Genomic DNA, 5,711 nt, shown 5'->3' with positions numbered 1-5,711 from the left:
CTTTGTTTTTATGTAAGATATAATTTTATACAAATGCTAACTACATGGCTACACTTTCGTATTACAAACACCGAGAACGTGTTACAAAAATAACCACATTACTATGGGCCGCAAGTTTCTTAGAATGGATGTATGATTAATTCTTCTACTGCATAAACAAACGTCCAAAATTACTCATTGTAACGTGTGCTAGTAGTGCTTTCTGCAACATTCTTAAGATAGCTGATAATTATTGAAATTTAATTTTAATTTATTGAGAGTTACAATGACGACGAATAATCTGCACTTGAACGGTAAAAAAACAAAGTGTTTACGGTTCATTACACTAAACACAGCGGAGGTACAAACCAACGTACTTATAAGTGACCAGAGATTGGAACTTGTGGACACTACGGTCTTCTTGGGTATCACGTTAGATAAAAAGATTCAGTGGGGTCCACATATTGCCCATCTAGCAGATAGACTCAGCTCTGCGGCATATGCCGTTAGAAAGATTATAGAGAGTACACGAATGTTGCGACCGCTAGATTAGAGTACTTCAGATATTTTCACAGCATCATGACGTACGGTATTTTACTATGGGGGTCATGCTGCTAACATTGATATAGTGTTTGCTCTGCAAAAGAGAGCTGTTCGTGCTATATATCAGCTTAGTTATAGACAGTCTCTCAAAGAAAAATTTAAAGAAATTAATATTATGACTGTTCACAAAAATCGTCACCTTTTTGCTCTTTATAGTAATTTTCATTATTATAACACTAGAAATAAGGGATTGCTTGTAACTTATTCGAGTAGGCTTCATAAGATACATAATAGCTTTAAGGGTAAATGTATACACTTCTATAATAAAGTCCCAGCCACTGTTCACTGCTCTGTCGTAAATCCTACTACTCCACAGCTGAATATCTGAGTGATCGGACAGCCTGGGACTAGATTATGATTGTTTTATAGCGATAGAAATGACTGTACAATATTATATATTTTTATTGAAAAGAGCGCTAAAAAAGAATGCTGGGAGAGTTTCTTGCGCCGCTTCTTCTCTCTCAGAGCGTCATTTGTTTCCGAAGCGGTAGTAGTATCTAGTATATTAGAAATGACATCAAAAATAATTCTAAAGGAATCAATTTTGAGAAAATAAATGCCTTTTTCATGAATTAAGTTTAAAAGTCATTTTATTGGTAAAATGCTCATATTATACTCTCATTTATATACAGTGTGTGTAGGTTGATGATACCATTCATAACTTTTAAGCTTTTTTGTGATTGATTTATCTTTTTATTGTACATATTGTATCAATATATTGAAGCTATAAATATTTATTCAATATCATTGCAATTTGTGTCTTGCCACTTCTAGCTCAACTTTTCTGAACTCGGTTAATGGTAAAATGTATAATTTGAAATTGATGGGTGTAATTTTTGTTTCTCAATAAATGAGATAATTCAAGTAAAATTCTCAGATAGTTCCACTGATTTGGGAACAACGCATAACACTTCAGGTGCAAATCCGATTGGGCTTGTTAGCGTTGCGAGTACGAGAGTTGCATTCATTACTTCTTGTCCATCGTATTTGCTTTACAACTTGTATACTGGATACTGAATTGAGTAAACTTTGGAATTCTACATGAATCCAATATAATTTGATGCCTTGATATTGTTGCGTAGCAACCCTTCGAAGTATATGACGAGAGTTGTCAGACTTCAAAACATTGTTAATTTCAACAGCTCCGTCAGCAATACTCGTAGCTCAGTGGAAAAGTGTTTACTTTTGACGCTGTAGACCCGGGTTCGATACACCTACCAGTGTATGGATTTTTTGGGTTTTGTAAAGTTAAAGGAAATTTCTAGTAAGTTCAGGATCAAATCGAACAGAAAAAAAGGGATGGAAAATGTGTAAGCAGGATAAAAATAGTTAAAAGAATTTTCTAGTACAATTTAAATTTAAAGATGGAATGGGAGAATCATTTTGTAAATAGAACGGATCCGGGGGTATATAAGCCGTACTAAGCGTGGCCTACGGCAGTTCTAGTTCTGACTCGAAAGTGTAATGAAGAAGAAGAAGAAAAGAAGAAGTAGTGAAAAGTGGAAGTGTTCCAAGAGGAAGAAGATAGAAGAGACTTGACGCGTTGAAGGTACCGCCGCCCACAAGAGGAACAGCGGCAGACCGGCGAAGTGCAAGTTCAGAAAAAGTGAACGCAAATAAAGACTCGTTCCTATAAGCGGAGTATTATTTGCAATCCCTGACCCACTCCCGTGTCAATTGGTGTCAGAAGTGGGATTGGAAAGATGCCATTAGTGCCCAGGAACGAGAAGGGAGTGACCACGCGAGCGGGAGCAGCTGCAGCGGCATAGGACGAGTCACAACAAGCATCCGGCTCTGGACTCAGAGCGACCGTGTCAGCACCGCAGGCTCCTGCCGTAGACATCAGCGCGTTCATGCAGCAGATGGCCGCCATGATGCAAAAGCAAGCGCGCCGACAGGAGGAGCAGCTGCGGGGCTTGCAAGAGGAACAAGCGCGCCGACAGGAGGAGCAAGTGCGCCGACAGGAAGAGCAAGCGCGCCGACAGGAGGAGCAAGCGCGCCGACAGGAGGAGCAGCTACGGGGCTTTCAAGAGGAACAAGCGCGCCGACAGGAGGAGCAAGTGCGCCGACAGGAAGAGCAAGCGCGCCGACAGGAAAGCAAGCGCGCCGACAGGAGGAGCAGCTGCGGAAGAGAAAGCACGTCGACAGGAGGAGCAGCTACGAAGTCTGCTGAAGGCCTCTCCAAGGCAATTTTATCAGTGATGCAGAAAAACTCCGCCCGGATTTACACTGTAGAAAATGAGATCGCCCGGATTGACACTGTAGAAAAGGAGATCGCCCGGATTGACACTGTGGAAAGGAATATGGGGGAGATGGAAGCAACTATTCATCAGCTCAATAGGAAGGTCGTGTGTGGAGGTCCTTCAGCCAACCCAGGAGTCACCTGCGGAATCACATCGACCTGAAGTTTGAAAGTACCCCCCTACGACGGCAAGTCTTCCTGGGCCGCCTTCAAGCTATAATTAGAGACGGTCAGAAGAGCAAGTGGTTGGAGTGACCAAGAAGCACACCCTGCCCTCACACTAGCGCTCCGTGATGAAGCACTTTCCGTATTGGAAGCACTCGGTGGGAAGGAGGAAGTAACCTATACGGACCTTCTTGACGCGTTGGAGGCACGTTATGGCGATAAACACCTTGAGCATGTGTATCGGGCGCAGCTTAAGGACCGCAGTCAAAGGGCCAACGAAACGCTGCAGCAGTGGTCCGTCGAAGCTGAGAAGCTAGTGCGTAAAGCATATCAGTCGTCGCCAGCTGCAATAGAAGAAATGTTGCTCCAAGTGTTCATCGATGGAATACGGGACGCCGAAGTAAGAGCAGCCGTACGACTGAACCATCATGGTAGCTTGAAGGAAGCGGTGGCACATGCGTTGGAAGTCGAAGCGGTTCATACGATTCTCGGGCGTTAAGACTCCGCAAAATTGTACCAGCAGATTCCAGCCGAAGGCAAGCCTATAGCCCAGTATGCTATGGGTGTGGGGAGCGAGGACACATTAGGAGCACTTGCCCCAGGCGTGAGAGCATAACGCAAGGTAGGAACGATGCGGCGGTCTCAACATCACCGCTGGAGCAGCAGGAAAACTAGAAAAGGCCAGGGCAGTGGGGGAAACACTTTAGTTATAGAGGGAATGATAAATGGAAAATCTTGCCGTTTCACATTGGATACGGGAGCCTCACGTACAGTCGTTAGCCAAAGAAGACTAGAGAGATTTGAAAGACGACATATCCGAGAAAATGCAAACTTAACACTCACAACAGCTACGGGCCAGCGCATACCAGTCCAGGGAGAGAAGATCGTGGCCATGAAAAATGAAAATCGGCAATACGTTGTACTGGCAAAAAGTGGTAATCGCGGATATCATGATGACTGCATCATTGGGTTTTCTTTGAAATCATCAGTGTACGATCAACACGAAATATGGTGTATTGAAGCATGGAGGTGAAGAAATTCCAATAAAAGGCGGAACTTTTGGGAAAGTGTTGTGCTTACGAGACACTACTTTAAATCCGAGATCGCAGACCCTAGTCCCGGTAGTCCTGCCATGAGATGACAGAGGAAGACCTTGTAAATGCGCTTTAATAGAAAAAGAGACATCGGACACGAAATGGATCCCAGCCAGGACTGTTTTGGGAAACTCCCAAATTGCGATGGTTCCCGTGTTTAATCCTCATGAGGACAAGCAAATCATTAGGAAAGGAACAGTGATAGGAGGTTGTGAGGAGATAGCTTGGTTAAGAAAGTGTGAAGAAGGGAGGAAGACCGAAGCTGCAAACCAGGATGTGAACATACAGAAACTTCTGGATGGCTGTAAGGACAATCTTACCAAGCTACAGTTAATAAAAGCGAGAAATTTCCTGCTACGCTACTCCGGGATTTTCTCAAAGAACGACGGGGACATCGGAAGAACTGGATTGGTGAAACACAAGATCGACACAGGAGACACTGTTCCGATACGGCAAAGACCAAGACGTATTCCGTTTGCACGCGAACAAGAAGTGGAAGACATGATTCGGGATATGAAAGAAAATGGTGTGATAGAACCGTCATCGAGTCCATGGTGTTCTCCAGTGGTTCTGGTGAAGAAGAAGGATGGATCAACTAGATTTTGTGTGGACTATCGGCGTTTGAACGATGTAACTAAGAAAGACAGTTATCCATTGCCAAGAATCGATGACACATTAGATTCACTTTGTGGCATGACGTGGTTCTCTACTCTTGATTTGAAAAGTGGCTACTGGCAAGTCGATCTGGACCCTAAAGACAAGGAGAAGACGGCTTTTTCAACCGGAAAAGGGTTATGGCAGTTCAAAACAATGCCCTTCGGATTATGCAATGCCCCAGCTACTTTCGAAAGGTTGATAAGCATGTGCTGGCAGGTATGTTGGGAGAAACCTGCCTTGTCTACTTTGATGACATAATCATTATGGGACGAAGTTTTGAAGATCATCTTAAGAAGCTCGAAAAAGTCTTCACAAAACTGCAGGGTGCCAACTTGAAGTTGAGTCCAAAGAAATGTTCCTTCTTTCAACGTTAGGTGAATTACTTGGGGCACGTTATCTCGGAGCAAGGCGTTGCGACGGATCCTGCCAAGATAAGTGCTGTCAAAGACTGGCCGACGCCGACAGAAAAGACACATGTGAGAGCATTTCTAGGACTATGCTATTATTATCGACGCTTTGTGAAAGGGTTTTCTGATGTTGCTAAGCCCTTACATCGACTGACGGAGGAGAAAAGAGCCTTTTCCTGGGATGAAGAATGCGAACAAGCTTTCTTAGAATTGAAGAAAAGACTATGTGAATCACCTATCCTCGGATATCCTGACACAGAGGGAAGATTCATAGTGGATGCTGATGCTAGCAACACCGGAATTGGTGGAGTACTATCTCAGAAGAGAGGAGATCAAGAAGTTGTAATTGCATACTTTAGCAAATCTTTATCAAAGCCGGAGAGAAACTACTGCGTAACTCGTAGGGAGTTACTGGCCGTGGTAAAGACATTACAACATTTCAAAAAGTACTTGTTGGGTCGCAAATTCCTTGTAAGGGCTGATCATGCCGCCTTGAAGTGGTTACTAGAATTCAAGAATCCGGAAGGACAAGTGGCCAGATGGATTGAGCAACTTCAAGAGTAT

Source organism: Leptidea sinapis, chromosome 15, assembly GCF_905404315.1.
Source record: "Leptidea sinapis chromosome 15, ilLepSina1.1, whole genome shotgun sequence".
In the NCBI taxonomy this organism is placed as follows: Eukaryota; Metazoa; Arthropoda; class Insecta; order Lepidoptera; family Pieridae; genus Leptidea; species Leptidea sinapis.
The sequence above is the reverse complement of the archived record's forward strand: the minus strand, read 5'-3'. Positions refer to the sequence as shown.